This window comes from Polypterus senegalus, chromosome 9, assembly GCF_016835505.1.
Source record: "Polypterus senegalus isolate Bchr_013 chromosome 9, ASM1683550v1, whole genome shotgun sequence".
In the NCBI taxonomy this organism is placed as follows: domain Eukaryota; kingdom Metazoa; phylum Chordata; class Cladistia; order Polypteriformes; family Polypteridae; genus Polypterus; species Polypterus senegalus.
Genome location: NC_053162.1, coordinates 93,193,175 through 93,214,508, shown reverse-complemented (window position 1 = coordinate 93,214,508; position 21,334 = coordinate 93,193,175).

The window sequence follows — 21,334 nt, the reverse complement described above, 5'->3', positions numbered from 1 at the left end:
TAATCCTGAGTCTACTTAAATCAATATTTACACAAATTTATCTATATAAAATAGCAGATTAGCAATGGCTATATGGTAAAGGAAAAGTAAAACTTCAGTTTCTGGAAAAAATACATATCTGGGACCCACAATTCTTACGAAATGTACTGGAGAGGCATGTCCTCCTTGACTTTTGATGGTAATCACATTGTAATATTGCATGACACTGCAATCTTTCATTAATGATCTATCAAATCCAATTTGATGTCTTTAGACAAGGATTAATATAGTGAAAGAGTGGCAAAAGCAGCAACAAGTCGCATGGACAGACAACAGAAATAATCTGGCATATAAAAGAATAGTAGTCTATCATGATAATTGTCTCTTGGCAACATCAGGTGTTAAGCAAGACAAAAGCCTGAATGAGATGCCAATTCTTCACATAACACAATTATACACTCACAAAGGGAACATTTTGAATCAATATTTAACCTAGCACTTATTTGTTTTGGAGTTCAGAGGAAGTGTGGACCACCTAGAGAAAAACTAATGCGCACATGAGGAGAATTCCACACAGAAATTCTGATTAGTGAGGCAGCAGTGCTAGCCTGCATCACTGTGTCAATCAAGATTCTCATAACAATATTTTAACAAAAACAATAAACATACTTTAAAATAATATAAACAACTACATCAGCAATTCTAAGAAGACTACAGCATGTACAGTACCCCAAAGTCATTTAGCTTATTTTTTAATTCTGCAAACAACAAGAACGCCCTTATATTGGAAGGCAGATCATTTCATAATTTCAGGGTCCTACAGTTAAAGCCTTTGCTTTTTATTTATATACAATATATGCTTTGCGACCTCAGTGTAAGTTCTGATGATACTGAAACTCATAGTAATTGGTCTTGCAAGGTAAAGTGGCATCATTAAAAAAGAAATTTTGAAATTAGTACAAAATGCATAATGGAAGACAATACACAGACTTATCATCTGAAATTACACATTCATACCCCCTAATTCTACTCAGGATCCTTACTGCAGCATTTTCATTTACCAGTAGGATGGAAAGGTAATGATATGAGCATTTGCAGCAATTAATTTTACATAAAGCAGATAAACACATTAACTTTTTGTGCAATAATAGAAATACACCATACTATTACTATATCTCTAAGCAGAAGATTTAAGGTCGGTAATGTTAGAGCTTAAAGGCAGCTCTTAAATTCTCAGCAGATTCAGATATTATTTCCCTAATAGTAGAAGATGTAGTTATCTGTTAAATCTTTAAAACAGTTCATTAATTGTAAAAACAGGTAAATATTATTAGTTCTTATTATTAAATAAACCAGAGTGCTATTAACATACAATTGAAAAGTTTCTGGCAGATATGTCCTATTGGCATCATATGAACAGAAAATTCTGTTGATCCCAACACCTAAACCTCAGTAACACATTTTACTTCAGATGGGAATGGGAAGTGTTATCATCAGAGCTCTGCCCATACTGACAGTGATATGATAAGCAGTAACTAAGCCACATACTGTTCAATATTGTCTGGAAGTGCAAGATCATTTTCAAATATGTATAATAAAATCTTTTGGTCAGTAGTGTCAAAAGCTGTTCTTAAGTCTGCAAAGATAATAACTAACATTTCTTGGTATGGATCATATTAGAAAAACATTACATGCATATAGTGTATGTGCCTAAAAATACTGGAGTAGTGCAAAAATACACTACTGACTAAGATCCAGATAATGATATGTTCTACTCAAGAAAAAAAAAAGAAAAGTACTCTATTGTATATATTTAATCTGGCACCCAGTCAGAAGAATCTAGAGGTTTCAAGGTGAAGGTCCATGTTTGACTAGTAATATTTGCTGATTGTGCCAGAGAGTGAAAAACATGTTGCATGTTGGTCAGAAAATAGGCTAACATTTATAAGTAGCAGTGGTTTTAAAATCTTCAGTCAAAGCTGAAAGCAGCTATAGAGTTTAAATACTGACGTGGTTAGGTTAAAATTACTTTATTGGGCCAAAGTGCATAAATGCTAATTAAAATGTCGAAGACGGAAATGGACATGCATCTAATATGCTATCTATTCACTGTACAATGAGTCAAGCCAATTATTTCAGCTTATTCACATAGTTCAACATATTTATTACTTTTTAATTTCCAAACTAAGCTCTGTGGAAGAAAACCTCCCGAAGAAGACAGGACAAGTTCAATGAATTAGATTTTTATTGAGTCACAGATGAGTACCTGGATTCTACGTTGCAAGGCAGAAGAGCAAAGTTACATTTTTTTCTATTGGCTTTTTATAATTTCTTCTTCATCCCCTTTCCCTTAATTATAACAAAAAACATAATATTTACTTAATCATTTATTTTATTATGCTAATAGACCATCTGTTCTTATTTTTTTCACTTGTCAGACAGACCCTAAAAAAGGAAAGGTCATCTTTCCTGTGTAAAATAGATACTTTCCTAAAGAAACTGGAAATTTTTCTGGGTCAGCTTACTGCACCGTCTTATGACAGATGCCTGTATGAATAACCTGCTGTTAGAGCAAAATGGCTTTGTCAGCTATTCATCCTAAGTAGCTTGCAAGCAGTTAATTTTTCTTTCACAGCTCCAAGGTTGCCTACTTTATACTGTAGTACCCTTAATGTCAATGAAGCAGTGGTCCGTACACTTATTGCCTAACCCACTTAGTCCTGTACAGGGTTGGTGCTAGAACCTATCCCAACCAGCACAGGGCACATGGTAGGAACAATGGGCACAATACAATTAAGATATACTGTATGTGCATAGCATTTTTCTGCTCTCCCAGTAAATCCATGAGAGAGAGAGAGAGAGAGAGAGAGGGGTGGAAGCATGCACTGATACAGCATGTTGCTGCACCTACCACATGAAATCCACCAGAACTAAAAAAAATTGTTGAGAGAGTACATCGAGCAATTGGAGTAAAGCGTATAAAAAGCATTTTAGAAAACGTCATAAATAATTTTTCATATACAGTATACTGTATAACTTACAAATTGCAATGTGTGCCACTGCCTTGTGCTGATTCTGCAAAGCAAATAGTGTGTAAATGCTAGTGTATCATATACTAAGTAGCATTTTGACACAAAAGGGAAGCACAGTTATATCGGAAAGGAGTTCCAGCTGTCTACTGCATGTGGCCCTCATTTTACCAGTCTGGAGCATCTCCCAAAATGGGGTATCAGTTATGACACATGAATGCTGAAATATGCATGAACTCACTACATTGAATTTAATTATTAGCACTAAAAGTGAAGAATTCTTGATATTCTGAGTTTACATTATTATTAACCTGTCGTTGAGATTTTATTGTACAGTATTTATATGCTCTTGGAAATTTTATTTTCTGCAAAGGCATTCAACTCTTTGAATTATGTGCAACAGACAGACATGAAATATTATTTAGCAGTATATTTGGGAAATTTTCTTTTTATTTTCAACAGCACAATCAATCAGTCATTACAGGAGGCAGTGGATAGTTATTTCCATCATTCAGACATTTCACTGGCAAATTCCAGGTTTATGTATGAAAGAAAAAAATTACCTAAAGATGTGCTTTTCATACTGGTACTTGATTGAGCCATGTTAAGAAAACAGCAATAATAGACAGAAAAATATAAACAGAGGGTTAGCACTCAAACACTCTGACATATAATAAAAACACTCAACCCTAAAAAAAAAACTTAGAAAAGAGCATGGGACTGTATTCATCCATCAGTGCAACCATTTTTAAATCCCCTTAATCTAAGCCCTTCTAGTTCACATGAAAGCTGAGCACTTAAAGCATCTGAAAATTTTGCACTGGATTCTAAATTGTAAGTATATATATATATATATATATATATATATATATATATATATATATATATATATATATATATATATATATATAGTATATACAGTCTTTGTTTATAGCAAAAGTGTCCACCTCGCAATTAGGATTAACATAAAGATTTTATTTTGTATTAGCAAAACTGATTAACAGAATAACAGCAGGGCACAGAATCAACTGTTCCCCCTTAAACCAAAAGGAAGGACTTTAATTTCTATGTATGATTTACACACATCAGCACAGCTAAAGGTATAAAGGGAGTGCACAGTAAACAACACCATAAATAAGTCAGCAATTTATGGATATTCTGACTGCCATCTGTGCCTTTTTTTCCCAACCACGACTCCAGCACAGCCAGGGAATAAGGCCAGGTGGATTGGAGGTGGATTGAAATTGTTCTATCATGGTGTGGATAGGAGGAAAATGGAGTAGGAGTTATTCTGAACGAACAGTATGTCAATAGTGTCCTGGAGGTGAAAAGAGTGTCAGACAGAGTAATGATTATGAAGCTGGAAATTGGAGGTGTGATGATGAATGTTGTTAGTGCATATTGCCCGTAAGTTGGGTGTACGATGGATGAGAAAGAAGATTTCTGGACTGAGTTGGATGAAGTGATGAACAGTGTACCCAAGGGACAGAAAGTGGTGTTTGGAACATGTTGGTGAAGCAAAGAGAGGAAACGAGGAAGTGATGGGTAGGTGTGGTGTCAAGGAGAGGAATGAAGAAGGTCAGAGGATAGTGGATTTTGCCAAAAGGATGAACATAGCTGTGGTGAATACGTATTTTAAGAAGAGGGAGGAACATAAGTGCGTCCCAATGTGTGATTGAAGCGTCTGTGGAAGATTGTTTGCCTGTTGCTGAGGCAGGGCAACAACAGGCTCATAGCGCTGCAGTGAAGCGACACAGAAGCAAATCATAAAAGATCGGGGTCGCGCTATAAGTCCCTGTCTTGCACCCCAAAACGCGAGGCTTAGTCTCAGTGCTTTAGCACAACCAGCTTTATTCAGCTTGAAACAGGAACGGCACATTTATTTATTGTAGCGTGATCTGCCACACTGCTATACACAGAAACAGCAGTCAGGCAGGGTCGTTGCCAGATCAGTGATCAAGTAATCCTGTTACCTGCATTTACAATGTTCCTTGCATCACCCATCAATATCTTTTCTGCTTGCTTTGGCAGAGAGACGGAGCATAGCTTTGAGCCTGCTGTTTCCCTGGCAACAGATAAACAGTCTTCCATAGACGCTGAGATCGGACTTTGGGGCGCTCTTCGGCGTGCTGTCTAGTTGGGGGATGTCCCAAGAGAGTTTATAAACCTCACATTTTCTTGAATGAGTGCCACACTAATAGGAATGTTTCTTGAATGAGCATCACATAAAAAAACTGCGTTTTCAACGTCTTCAAATGCAGCAGTTCACATACATATGCAACCCAAGATTTTTCTTCTTTTTTTGCTTGGTCTTTCAAGAAAGTTAGCAGCGATGATGCCAAAATTCTGAATTCACTGGCAACTTCTTTTTTCTTTTTGCCGCAATCGAGAGCTGCAAAAATGTAAAGGTTTTTTGTGCTAGCAAAACAAATATTGTTGTTGCTGTTAAAACATGTAAAGGGGAAAAAATGTACATTTCCAAATGAAAAAAAACTATAAAAAACAGTGTGGAGGTAATCACCAGAGAGTGGTATTCTTTCTCACTCTAAGAGGCCCTCCATTGAGTCAGCACCTTAACGTGGCGGAGTGGTTTGCGTGATCAATGATCGCCTGAGAGATGCTGTCAGGAGTCATGTACTCCTGATAGGGCCACCCATGGCGGCAAGATCAGAGGTGAGGTCCTGACTCAACTACCCACATCCCATCCCACCAAGGGTCCATCTACTGTGGTGCAACTTCCTGCCGTACCCCATCATATTGCACTTGGCTTGCCACATGGATTTCCGACAGCAAGTGAAGTGGTGTGATTGAGGATTGAGCACCCTCACTACACTGATATCAACAACTTCTTTGCCCCGGCACTTCCTTCCATCTATCTTCCTCATCCTTCTGAGGAGTTATGGTAAACAATATTACAATGGCACAGGAGGCAGAAGTTCTCAAAAAGTGCATGGTAAGAGGCATTATTATACACTAAGAGCTAGAGGATGCCTGAAAAAACAAGACATTTGGACTTTTCTTTAAGTCCCACATTCGGGCACATTTATTTTCTAATGCATTTCTAATACATTTGTGACATAGGGTACAAAATATATAAATAAACAAAATCCAACAGCCGTAGTGGGGAGGTTTTACACCCTGTCTTTTATGCAAGGTAGCTGTTCTACTTGCCTACCTAATAGTGACTATTCTCTTCCTCCTGTTTTCACCTTCCACTTCTGTTTCCTTACTGTGCACTTTCTTCCTTCCACTAATCAAGTGCTTGCAATTAAGTGTCCTGCAGGCTCCACATTCATTAAGCTTCTGATCTGAAAAGAGATTTTAAGATACAACCAGGAACCACTTCAGAGATCATTCCACTAATAGTTTCCAAGGTGAAGAATAGTCTTGAATTCCAGGGGTAATGTTCTGAAACCTCTCCTATTGAACCCAAGTGTCCCTTCAATCCTGAACTTCTCTTCAAATGAGTGTGGGTATAAACTATGTAATTAAGTCATTTGTTACTAATGTTGGAACATCAGGAGTTGTTTCAGACTTAGTTACTTATTGGTAATAGTAGCTCATCGGATCAGCCATACACTTTACAATTTGATGGACTCATAAAAACTTTTGAACAATTTTGCGTGACTACATGACTGCTTAATTTGAGACGGTCAAACTGATGATTCCCAAAATTGCTTGAGATGTTATAAAGCAACACTAGCCATTAAGGCACTTGGCTCATGTTGGAACATATCTCAGACCCTGTGAGTACGGACTTTATTAATGTTTGTATTATTTTGGAAAACATTCAGTAACTCTCAAGGAGCGCTAAAATCGGTTTGAGTACACCTTTGGATGAAGAGAGGCAGAGTTCCTTCTTACAGAGCTGCCAAAGTGAACTGAACTGTTTCATTAGTCCTCCTTTATTGTCCACTTTGTCACATGACTTTCTTTTTCTTCATAAAATGGACTATTTCTTAACAAAAGGGAGTATAGACCTATTATTTGGAGGATCTAAGTGAATACGATTGGTGAGCAAATTGGGCTGAATGGCCTGTTTTTGTTAAAACTGTTCTAATGTTCTTATAATTAAAAGGGATGTAACATACTTTAGCTATGACTGTACTGGTTTGGGTCTTCTGTCTCCCTCAACTTTCTTTCTAGGTGTTGACTTGCTACAATTTTTTGTACTCCTTTCCTGAAAAATGTGGAAAAACCTTCTTGTGGGCATTTGGAGTTTCTTGTCTGTTTCCTTACAGGCAGTCTAGAAACATGACAGGGTTATGGCTTATTAAATTTAAAATATGTTTTGGGATTGCAATTGAACAAATGATTCCTCAAACCTATTGTGGCCCTGGAAAGTACACTGTAAATTCATGTAGGCTGTAATAGTCTACTTACCTCTAGGAATTTCTAAATTTAGAACAAGTGATATAAGAAAGGAACCTTTAGCAAGATGTGGGCAACTTTAGAATGAGAGTGATTTTACAATAAAGATATTTTATATATAACTATGTAAATAAGGTTATTCCAGCTCATTGTATATCCATAGCCTGTTTTTCTGTTTTGTTAAATTGCTAGTCCTTTCTGTTTTTCTACAGTTTTAGGTTTTGCATATTTCCAGGATTTCACTAGAAACTTACAATCTAAAATTGCTGCAATGTACATTTCACAGCATTAGGTCTTAAACTAAATACTGGTATATGAGCATAATGGAGCCGAGCGTCTCTGAAACACAAATGTAGGATGTCAATTGCACAAAATTGTGAAAGTGAGCTTAGTTTTCTTTTCATTTTGGCATTGACATGTCATTTTCCTTAAGGTTAGCACTGTTTGCCTAAAATAAATAAATAAACATTTAATTTGTCCTATTTTTCAAGGTTATATTCTTTGCAGAATGTCTTTTTCTGTTGAAAATGAGTCGTGTCATTGGGATTAAATTAGGTAAACAAAACAAATATCCTATAAGCACTTTGTAAAACAGCTATTATATTTAATATTTAATCATTGTGTAAAACCATACATTTAAAAGGCATTAAATAACTGGTGTGCAATGTTATTTCTCAGGACATTTTTCAATATTGCAAAACACAATACTGTATATTTATTCCTTGGTGTGCATCTGGCAGCTGACCAAGCCCACTTCCCAGCATTCTTATCACATTCTACAGGGAGTATGACCTGACTGGCTGTCTGGTTTGGGAACTGCAGTGTCTCTGACCATAAGGTCCTAAAACACATAGTGCACACAACAGAAAAGATGACTGGGACCTCTCTGTCCTCTTTTAAAGACATCTTTATAAAGTGTTGCATCCGTAAAGCCTATGACATTGTGAAAGACCACTCCCACCTCTCCCATGGTCTCTTTGTCCTACTACCATTTAGCTGAAGGTTTTGTAACATCAGAACCAGTTCTGCCAGGTAATATAACAGCTTCTACCCCATGGCTGTCCAGACTCTAAACTTTGTGCTGCCCTTCTGCCTTCATATCTGCTCCAAATAGGTTATACATTTGTTACACTTGTTACTACTGTGGCTATTTATTATTAGTTGTTGTTTTGATTTATTTATTCAATATATATTTCAAATTAATACTATATATTCACTTACCAATTATTTATTTTCTATTTTAGTAGTTTTTTACCTGTCTTGCACTGTATGCATATTTTGCACCACGGTCCTGGGGAATGTTTTCTTTGTGCCACTCTATGCTGTAAGAGTGGCAAAGTGGTCAGCGATGCAACTTTGTGGTTTGAATCCCACATCCAAATGTTATTGTGTAGCTTTTTCTTGAGATACTCTGTTTTTGTCCCACATCTCAAAACACATGAAGCTTAAGCTGATTAGAATTCCAAACTGGCAACAGTATGACTCTAACTGTGGATGTGTATCAATGGGCACTGCAGCAAGCAGGTAGTATGTGATGGTGTAGGTCAGCTGCATGCTACTAGGTCCTTCCAGGACCCTCTTGAACCAGCAACTGTCAGTAAAGTAATCAAGGCATGAGCCAAGCAAATGAGAACACTCACACAAAGCAAGGGGTAGGCGCAATAAAGTACAGAAGTGCTTTTATTACAACAATTCAAGATCAAAGAGTGTCCCAAAGTGCAGTGCTTTACAAACTCCAACAAATAAATGCATTAAAACAGTAAATGTCCGTGCGATTAAAAACCAGAATTTAAAACAAGAATAAGTCCATCAAAGTCATTGGGTCCTTGTTCCATCCAACAAGCCCAACGCAACACCCTCTTCACTACCCCAGCTCATCTATTGCTGGCTTAGCTGACGGAGACACTAGCAGCAGTGGTCCTGTCTACCAGACCCCCATCTTGGCTGCCACAAGCGGTGTCCCAAAGTGCAGTGCTTCATAAACTCCAGCAAATAAATATAACATTAAAACGGTGAACTTTCATGTGATTAAAATCCAGAATTTAAAAGAAGAATAAGTCCATCACAGTCATTGGGTCCTTGTTCCATCCAACAAGCCCAACGCAACACCCTCTTCACTACCCCAGCTTATCTATTGCTGGCTCAGCTGGCGAAGACACTAGCAGCCGCAGTCTTCTACACCTGATCCCCGTCTTGGCTGCCACAAGCGGTGTTGGCCAGATGGCTTGTAGTTGGTTGTCCTCTCGTCTTCCTTCTTACTTGCCCCGGTGTACTTTAGATCCCTAGAGAGAACTCCATCTTGATCACACCCACTCCACCGCACTAAATCAGTGGGAACTATCTGCCCCTAGAGTGCCGATCCTTTGCTCTTATGTAGGACCATCCACCACACTGCCTTTCCCAACTAGCTGGCTGGCTTGTCCTGCCACTCCACCCGATGTTGTTCTCATGGGTCTTGTCTTTCTTCTGTTCCCCCTTTTGACTGTGCAGGCTCCTTTTATACTACTGTTTCAATTGGGCACAAGTGTGAATGTGCCGCACCCTCCCAGGAATCAATGAGGCACCCTGCTGACACACCCACCTGTGCCCCATTACAGCCTGTACTTTACGTGGTATGATTATTTATTTAAAATTGTCATGGTGCAACAATAGGTCTCTTCACATAGCTCTAGTGATGTTTTCTGCCTTATGCCCAGTGCATGTCTGGACTGATTTCAGTGTGTAGTATTGTTTTTATTATCATTTGAGTTAGACGTGTGCATAGTCATTCAGCGCAATGTCACAGTTCAAACAACGTGCTAACATCAAGTTTATGTGCAAATTGAGGAAATTAGCTTCAGATATGCTAGTGGCACAGCACTGTTGTAACTGGACTACATATGTTCTGCTTTTCCCTCCACAACAATGTATGAGTAATCTGATTTCTCAGTCTCCCACTATATCAAAATTCTCTGAACTTTTTGACTGCCCTTTGTATATATAGAGGGCTATTCATAATCAAAGAACAGATTTCAGAAATGTATTTCAAACAAACTGTATAAGACAGAAACACATTCCGGACATCACTGGATAAAGGAAAGTTCAAAGTTTAAAAATTCAACATCAAGAAGATTCGAATGACTTCATTTTCATGCAAGATGGTGCCCTGCCTCATTTCTACTTGGAGGTCCGGTGTTACCTGAATGACACCATTCCAGGACAATGGATTGGAAGAGTTGGACAACAAGAGCTTGCTCATCGTCTATGGCCTCCCAGATCTCCAGACCTTACCCCCAGTGATTTTTACCTATGGGGGTACATTAAAGAAAGAGTGTTTGCTTCTGGAAGATCATCAGGGAGCACCCGGAGTACATCCAGGTGTGCCATAAAAGAAGCTGCCTCACTCCATTTAGAGAGCTGGAGTCAGGTGGCAGTGGACAGAGCTTGCAGGAGAGGAGTGAAGGCGGCAGAAGAAAAGAAGGACTGAGTATTGTGGTGCTTTGTGCACTGTGTTTGTGCTGTGTTTTGGACATTGGCTGTCTCAGTGTCTGTTTGTGTCAAGGCTGATCTTCCACAATATCCATCCATCCATTATCCAACCTGCTATATTCTAATTACAGGGTCACAGGAGCCAATCCCGGCCAACACAGGGCACAAGGTGGGAAACAAACCTTGGGCAGGGCGCCAGCCTACTGCAGGGCACACAAACAAGGGACAATTTCAGAATCACCAATGCTCCTAACCTGCATGTCTTTGGACTGTGGGAGGAAACCCACGCAGACAAGGGGAGAACTTGCAAACTCCACGCTGGGAGGACCCGGGAAGTGAACCCAGGTCTCCTAACTGCGAGGCAGCAGCGCTATCCAATGCACCACCGTGCCACCTCTTCCACAATATATACACTCAAATCTACTGTATATATATAAAATCCTAAGCTTAAAAGTGCAACGATTTTGTGTGACTTTTTATGTCACGCTTTAAATTTAAATTAAATATGCTTGGTATCATTTTTTACAGAATTTATTGAACTTTAATGTGATGTTGTTAGATTTTCAGATTCTTATTCCTTTTTTAAACTCTAAACTAAAAAATATCAAGATCTCACATCCTGCGAGACGAGACCTTGTGCCAAGAGATTTAACCACGCCCAGGACTGATAATAAAAGGTAAAGAGTAGGACAGTTGCTGTGCAGGCTTTTAAATATTCGAAGCGCCGCTCAAGATGCAGATCACGCGGCACGGTAGCAGCAGCAGCAATCCAGCAGCTGATCAAGCAAAGAGGAGTTAAAAAAAAAAACACTGTATTTGTTTCCTATTGTATCACTGTTTAAGAGGGGGTTTCAGAGGAGAGACCGCATCTCCTTGTGGTGTGTTAAACCCCATCCCCCTCACAACGCGAGCAACAGAGATACAAAATGGGGGTTGGCGAGCAAAGCAAACAGGCGGCAAACCCCCTAGTATATATCCATCCATTCATTATCCAACCCACTATATCCTAACTACAGGTTCACGGGGATCTGCTGGAGCCAATCAAAGGCCAACACAGGGCGCAAAGCAGAAAACAAACCCTGGGCAGGGCGCCAGTCCACCGCAGCCCTAGTATATATATATACAGTAAAATATATATGTATAGTAAAACATGTGCATCTATGGATCTCCTCTGGGGTTGTGTTGAGGAAGGTAATGACCTGGTGGAACACAAGAGGGCATTGCTGCTAACTCTAGCTTCTCCTTTTCTCCCCACAACACTGAGAAACCACCTAGCCCTGCTCCTTCCAGTCCCATGACAATAATGCCACCAGACACCTGGAAGATGTCATTTTCCAGAGGAATGTGCCACAAGTCAGACCTCTGAAAAATTAACTGTGAAAGGAGAAGCTGTGAGACATTTGTTTTTTTTCTTTAGCTCAAAACCAAGACATCGAAACACTACACCATGAGTTACCTTTATATTTGCCTTCTCATTAAATGTGAAGACCCAGTTGGCGCACAGAATTATCTAACAATCTAATAACAATCTTCTCTCATTCCGGCACCCTACCACAAAATATGACCAATATATGACTGTTTTTGCTGCGCCCCATCTCCTCATACAGCTTTAGCCACAGGGAAAAAAATCTTCTAAACAGCATTCTAATGCATAAAAACATATCCCCAGTCTACCAAAATATTTTTCTGTAGAAAATTCTAATACCAAACACAGTGAAAGACTACCAAATGTCAGTTCAACAGCTTCCATACAACAAGAACTTGCCACACATTATTATAAATCTTTAAAGTCAGTTCATTCACCTGTTGTCCTGTTCTCCCCTGTGCAGACTGCCACTGACCTGGTCCCAGTCTCTGCTGTGCTTCTCTCTCTCTCTCCAGTCAAATTATCTCAAAGAAGACACCACAAGTTATTTTAAAATCATGAACTGGAGTTGCTGTGATGGAGACAACTAAGAATTTGTCCTCTTTGCTATGCATTGGACTTATGGCACCATCGTTGAAAAAAAGTTGAGCTTTGTTCCTGCTAAACGATCTATTTGCCCAGTCCTCTCCTACCTGTCGTTTGAGCAACTCAGAAGCCCAGATGTAACGATATAGATACAGTACATGTACAGTATACACTACTGGTCAAAAATTTTAGAACAGCTCAGTTTTCCTTAAAATTTAATTAGCTGAAATGCAGTTAAGACCCAGAAATGGTGAAAAGGTAAGCAATAAACTGCCAGAGGTTTAATTTAAAATTTAGGTAAGTCAGTCAGTACCCAACCTGCTATATCCTAACACAGGGTCACGTGTGTCTGCTGGAGCCAATCCCAGCCAACACAGGATGCAAGGCAGGAACAAATCCCAGGCAGGGCACCAGCCCACACACACACACTAGGGACATTTTAGGATTGCCAATGCACCTAAACTGCATGTCTTTGGACTGTGGGAGAAAGCCGGAGCACCCAGAGGAAATCCACGCAGACACAGGGAGAACATGCAAACTCCACGCAAGGAGGACCTGGGAAGCGAACCCAGGTCTCCTTACTGTGAAGTAGCAGCACTACCACTGTGCCACACTGCCGCCCATTTAGGTTAGTAAAAACTGAAGAAAAAAAATTATATAGATAGATAGATCAATCAGGTTCAAGAATTGTACTGTATATCTGTCAAGCCTCTTCTTATTTGATAGCACATTCCCATTGTTTCAACAAAGGAGCTTTTAAAATATCAGGGCAAACTTCCATAAATTAATCCTTTGTGGAGTCCGATTCTACTTTTTCTAGGTAAACATCTTACATTCACTCATTTCAGTTTCTTTTTCCATTTTGACTGTGAAGTCCCACTGCCAATAACCCTTTTAAAAAATATGCATGTAGTGTAGTTCCTTCAAGACAGCAAGTACCTTCACACTCCGAAGCACTTACTGGTAAATAACCCTTAAAGCAATGCACTGACAGTCAAGGATTAATATAGCATGTTATATAGAAAAAACACATTTTTGTTCCATTGCTACAACTATGATACTCAAAGGAGAGTGAAGCAATTGTTGCTCTGCTACCCCAAAATGCAAGTCATGGGTTCAAATGTAGGCTTTGCAGCTATGTTTTCTTCAGGTACTCCAGTTTTCTTTAGAATGGCATCTACAGTATTTACTGGTTCAATGTAAGAGCACCTGGGGTATTGGCCCCCTATCTTGAGTTGGTTTATGACTTTTAATGCCCAATCACAGACTTTCAGATACAATGTAAGAAAGTAAATGTTACAATACTATGAAAAATTAATATAAATTAATACTTTAAAGACACGGTACATACATTTATTGATTTTCTTTACCTATTTAGTTTAATAGAGGGTCCTCAAGGCAGCATTACGTGCAAGACAAAAATCAGCACTAAGTAGGTTCTAAGTTCACGCTGTCTTGCATTTTAAAGCCCAGCTTTTATCCTTTAGTGTTTGTGTTTGTCATTGTAAACAATCAAATAATAGATATTCAAAAAAGTAATTTCAGCTTTGCTGTTATCAGTGTACGTAACATATTGCAATCAGTTACCCTGCACAAAGAGTTTTAAACAAAATTATATTTTCATTGAAGAAATTGTAAAAGAAAACAAAATCTCTGTTTAAAGGTACATTTGTTTGATCTATTTTGATATTCTTATTCAGACTGATTTTTTCATACCTAACCTGCATATTATAAGTTACATTTTAGATTACACTTTAAAATAAAAGAAACCTAGCAGCACAAAATTTAACTATTTTTCTACATTGAGTCCATTGTGAAGCACTGACAAAATCTACCAGTACAATAAAGAGTAACTGATGCCTTATAATAAAGTCAAAAAATAAATCTAAAATACTGTCAGTAACTGGAAAAGAATTGGGTTGATTCAAGGTTGATTCAAGGATTATATTGCAAACGATGTGAACAGTGTTCAGTTTACATTATGTCAGACTGCTACATAACAGCATACAGTAAGCTTGTTTTTTTAACAGGAATACAAAAATGGTGACTTCTTTATGTGGAGACCCCAATCTCTTTAAAAAATCCTCAGATACATTATAATCTTACCGACTCTGGTGTGCTTGAATAATTGTTTATTTTACCATTGAAGTACAGAATTTGTCCTTCTCTGCTATTTAAGCAAGGATATACAATGGTGGGCTTAATCAATGCCCTAACTCATGGTTGGATTTTAATAGAAGAGCAAATAATAAAATGTATTTACATTGCCATTGTTAAACTCAAGTGCAGCTCATAAGGCATCAACCAATGCATTTCCTTGATCAATGCCAGTGTATTTTTCAGCTGTACTAATGCCTACATTGCAATTAAAATTAATATTTGTATACTTTATAATAAAGTAAAAATGATTATTTATTGTGGAACAAGTGAGGTAAGAAAATGTTACTACTGGTCAAACATTACCATCAATTGTTTGTTGAGGTTTTATTTAAAAGCTCCCAATATTGGCACCTCACAGCATCATTCTTCAAAGAAGCAGCAGTACTAGCTTTGGACTCTCCAAAAATGAAAAACAAGATTGTCATATACTATTACAACTATAGGGTGGTCCAGATCTAATTATGCAATTTTCATTATGCTATAACTTAAGTTTATTCCATAGAAAATGACCCGAAAAATCCTGGACCATTGAGAAGTGTGCGAACTGATGACATGAAGAATTGCCTTCGTGCTAAACTGGAATCGTCCCCACATAAATCAAAGTCATCCAGACGATCTGGATCCACATAATTAGATCTGGATCACCCTGTACAATAAATGTAATGTTCAGTAAAGATCCATTACATTGAAATACTCAGAGGAGCACAGAGGATTGTGGAGTCTCCAAAACATCTCAATGGTCTTGTCTCTTTAGTGATGGATAAACTTCAGGACACTACCAGGGCAACTGGTATTTCACAGATATGTTCAGACCCGAGAGTGTACTTATAAGATGGTCACAGAGAAGATAGAGATGGAGAGAAAGAGAAATGAACAGGGCTCATTAGACCAACATGATTACATTTATTTCAGTTGGAAATTCTTATGACAGTGGCACACCTAGCAAAAAACTTCTCATTGTTATACTTGTTCTCTCAAAGACATGCTAAATGTCATCCCAAAATGTAAGTCTCTGAATGTGTTCCACATTTACGGCATTAAAGAAAATTTATGATACATTCTTAGCTGCTGTTTATTCCAACTGAAGCACTCTGTAGGGTGAAATAGATTGTCTTAACTCACCTGCTTCTGAATTAATGCTTCAAGGACAAGAAAGAAGTCAGAATAAGTTTCTTGAAAATAATGTTTTTCCAACATATCAGCATTCCAAATCCTAACACAGCACAATCTAAGTAACCAGAATGCAGTATGCTTATATATGTGAAGAATGCTCAATGAATGTATGTCAAGCTATATCTGTAAACCTAGAGAGTGTTACAAGTGGCATTAGGCCTAAACAATTAAAAGATAATAAAAGCAGCTGGTACTGTATAATGCCTCCCAGCTATGGTATTTTACGATTGTCTTCAAAGAACAATTTTATTTCTCAGAATGTAACTTCCCAAATCATCAAAGGCATCAGCAACCTTCAAAGAGCTGAATTCTAGAACTGTGACAAATATGGCACTTTTGGGCATACTCTACTGTACTTTCATACAGACCATGGAAAGATGAAGAAAAGGAAAATGAAGAAAAGTATGCTCCTATTTGGGAATGTATACTTTTATCATTATAGCCATAATGAAAACTGTAATTGCTTATATTATTTATTTGATTACATATCTTCATCTTATTTGTGAGGTAGCATGGAAGTAAGCATTTTATTGTACTACGATGCAAATTAAAATAGACAGTTGCTGTTGTAGGGAGGGGTGTATGATCACTAAGTTAATTAATTAGCAGTTTTGCCTTTGGCAATGCGGGCAATTAATTAAAACAATCAACAAGACAACCCCTAAGGGATAACAAGTTAAATATGAGTGAGTATTTTTGTTTCACGTTCCAGCTGGGACACCAGAAATATGAAGAGATCAGTACAATTTATAAATCAGCAAAAGTCTACATTAACACTTTCACTTTCTGTTGTGGTCTGAATGTGGCCTTAGACTTACTTTCACAAATATCCCAGACACGCTTGTTGAAATAAATCGCAATAGCACAATTTATTTATAACTTAAGGAGAATAGAAGATGGTATATGCAAGTATATATATATATAGATATATAGACAAAAGACAATAACAAACAACACAAAGCATAAAATTACAAGAACTTAGTTGACTTCTCTCCTTCTGAAAAAGGCACATAACTTATGAATTCTATCTCTTAGCTTTGGTAGATCTTTTTTCTTTCTGATACAAAAAGGCACATACTGTATGAGTTCTGCTCTTTTAAATAATTCATTCAATATGGATTAGTTCTTTAGCACACATGTGCTTGGGAGGTAGTCAGAGAGGTTAAATAGAGGTGTTGACAAGATGGATGGACGGTTGGAGGTAAGCACCTTCAGAAGGGAAAACAACCTGACTGCACCACTTCCACTTCCTGACCTCACTTCCGGCAACTACTAATGACCTAATTTCCACTTCCTGTCCTGTAAGCATGCCCTTCCTGTCCTCCCAGTATAAAACCAGTCAACAGCCACAAGTCAAGCAGTCAATACACATTCTATATACAGTGATCCCTCGCTATATCACGCTTCGACTTTCGTGGCTCCACTCCATCGCGGATTTTAAATGTAAGCATATCTAAATATATATCACAAATTTTTCGCTGGTTCGCGGATTTCTGCGGACAATGGGTCTTTTAATTTATGGTACATGCTTCCTCAGTTTGTTTGCCCAGTTGATTTCATACAAGGGATGCTATTGGCTGATGGCTTAGAAGCTACCCAATCAGAGCATGTATTACGTATTAACTAAAACTCCTCAATGATATACGATATGCTTCCCGCGCGGTGCATGATTGTTTGCTTTTCTCAGTTTCTCTCACTTTCTCTGACATTCTCTGCGCCTGACGGAGGGGGTGTGAGCAGAGGGGCTGTTTGCCTAGAGGATATGGACGCTCCTCTAAAAAATGCCGCTTTATCGCGGTGCTTCGGCATACTTAAAAGCCCAAAAGCACGTACTGATTTTTTGATTGTTTGCTTTTCTCTCGCTCTTTCTCTGACATTCTCTGCTCCTGACACGCATTCCTTTGAAGAGAAGATGTATTTGCATTCTTTTAGTTGTGAGAAAGAACTGTCATCTCTGTCTTGTCATGGAGCACAGTTTAAACTTTTGACTAAAGGGTGTTATTTCATGTCTAGAGGGCTCTAATAATGTTAACAGCGTGGGAGAGTTTATAAGGGCTTAAAATATATAAAAATAACCATACAAACATATGGTTTCTACTTCAAAGATTTTCATCTATCGCAGGGTGTTCTGGAGCGGAGCGCAACCCCCGCGATCGAGGAGGGATTACTGTAGACTCAACCCGAAGTCACTACTCCTTTTTGCTTGTTCCAACGTTTTTATTTTTTTCTCTTCCCAGCACTACAATATACAGGGTAGATCCCCAATTCTTTTTTTAATGGTGATCATATTTTCTTACACTAGTTATTAACATTGGCTTGGTGGTATTTATTTGCTAACAGCTAGTCTGTGCTGGGTTAATACCCTCCACACAGTTTTATGTGTGTGTGTGTGTGTGTGTGTGTGTGTGTGTTTGAGATGGTGCTCTGCACTTTATAATGGATTTAGGATGAGAAACTCATAACGGTCATAACCTATTATTCACAAGGCTTACTACCTTTCAGTTACAGTGACACTAATACCATAATACATTTGCTGTGTCTTATCTATTAAATTACAACTAACAGTTCTCAAAATCAGAGTAGTTCTACTTATTGTTTGAGATAAGTGATGCTTTGTTCCCTTCCTGGTCAGCTTTCTCCATACACATGGATGAATGTTCAGCATGCACTCTTTCTTTGCTCAGAAGCTAGTCTCCTTTTTCACCTATGATCACAACATTTTGTTGTTGGCACTCCTGCTATGGACAGTATTCCACCTTTGTTCAGTCCAGCCCTGGTTACCTTTTGGAAGTAGAAGAGATTACTCCAACTTCATTATAGCCTCCCTATAAGCATTGCCATACAGCAGACGTTTTGGCCAGTTCGAGCAGTAAGTTTGATAGAGGAGGCAAAGAAGGGTTTTTAAAAATGAAACGGGGTCTTGCTATCGGCATCTTGGGTGCACAAAACCCCATCCTTTTAGGGTGGTGCATAGCTGGATGCAGCAATAAAAAACTGGATATAACAGGAAAGAGTAGATGGCATCACAACAAAACTCAGGAAAGCACCATAAAATATTGATTTGTTACAACTTTCCTGCAAAATGCAGCTTGTTGAAATAAGGCATACGTTAAACACTTTTTCAAGTAAAAAATGGAGATATGAAATGAAAGCAAATTTAATGTAATTTACAGGGTGTTAGGTATTTAGTTTGATTTCATTTGCCTGTAAAATAATGTAGAAGGTATAATGAGGGTTTTATGTCAGAAGACTAACATTCATTTAGTATCTTTTTAAATATTTAGTGGACTTTGAGAAAGTTTTCATAGCACTGAAATCAATGAATCGATAAGCAAACTGGAGTGACAGAAAATTCATTTCTACATTATACATACAGCACACTTCTGTGGCAAAAAATGTTTATAGTATATAGTAACCACAGACCCAAGGCCCAAAACACCCCCACTTCTAATAGAATGCCCTTATGTTGATTAAAACAATCTTTATGTATTATAGCAGTAAACAGGTCTTGCTGTGTTGCCCTGTTTTCAAACCACAAAAATCTGATTATCTGTAGTAGCAGTTTCACATCACAATTTTCCTGAAAAAGGTTATCCCAAACATGTTCATCTAGTAGTTTGTCATTTGGCTCAATATCAGATGACATGTCACTGTTGAGTGAAGTTCATGTTTAGCAGCATTGCCCTTAGCATTCATTTTGCGTGGGCACCTAAAGTGGCACACAGTTATGTTTTTGTTACTAAAGGTTGTGTGAAAAACATTGTGATGACATTTTGGGGGTGTTTATACACTACAGTACATGGTTTTTAGCAAACTGAAATAACTAGAGCACAAACAGTTTTTCAGATTTGTCCATGGTCTTCTTTTATTACTTGTGATGAAACAATGGTATACAGTTATTAGTGTGAAATATCTTCCAGTTGTCTGGAGAAGGAAAACAACAGTTCATATTTGGGTAGCAATGCTTAATTCAAAATCATGATGCGCTCTGATAAAACAATTAAAATTTAGACCATTATACTGGTAAATGGCTTTTCTAGAGTTAATCAGGCAATAATCATGTAGTGCATAAAAAAGAGAGCTAGTCAGAGGCACTTTGTTCAGCCATGTTCATTTTGCCTCTGTGAAAGCCTCTAGTCTAGCTTTTTCTAAGCCATCCCATCTCTGTCCACAGATGTGCCTTTAAGAAGAATCCTTCTACAAAACTGAGCAGTCTGGTAGCCTGTATGGAAATGGAGACAAACTACCTGCATGAAAGATTAGTTCTATGGCTGCAACCATTGCTTCTGATAGTGTACAGGTGCAATTAATACATTGTAGCCTTCCCCTCCTAAAACAGAAAAACAAGGTGTTCTGGTTGGTAGTACAAATTTCTAAAAAGACCTAAAGTTCAATTTTCCACAGACTGAACCCAGACGCTTTCTGCAGTAATGCTTGTCTTGTAAGCACCAATAGAATCTATACTAATAAAAGACAAAGCCCTCACTGACTCACTCACTCACTCACTCACTCACTCACTCACTCACTCACTGACTCATCACTAATTCTCCAACTTCCCGTGTAGGTAGAACGCTGAAATTTGGCAGGCTCATTCCTTATAGCTTACTTACAAAAGTTGGGCAGGTTTCATTTCGAAATTCTATGCGTAATGGTCATAACTGGAACCTATTTTTTCGTCCATATACTATAATAGATGTCTGCTCGATGGCCATGGGAGGCGTAACTTAGTGCCTGCCCATATAAGGCCGTCCGTCAGCGGCAATCCAATAGAAACACTGCCGCTAAATATTCACGGGTAAGGGACTGTGCTTATGCAGACGAATATGAAATGGTCAGGGTGGTGTTTGGCACAAACTCAGCGAAACAGCAAGAGAAACTTTTAAGTGCTGGGTCATAGCTAACATTAAATACAGCCGTGGACATAGCACGAGATGGCACCAGCACAGCTGGGAAACTTCGATGCATGTACACCGAGCGGCTCATGTGAACTGACACAGTGCATAGACAAAAAGCAACAGTTCCAAAGAGTGCTGAACAAAAACCGAATTACACAATTGAGAAGGCAGCAAAAAAATATGAAGCGTCTGACACATACAAGCATATTCGTAAGTGCAACTACTGCGGAAACAAAGCACACGGTGGAAAAAGTCAATGTCCCGCTAAAGGAAGACAGTGTAAAAAAAAAACCTGTGCAAGCAGTGTG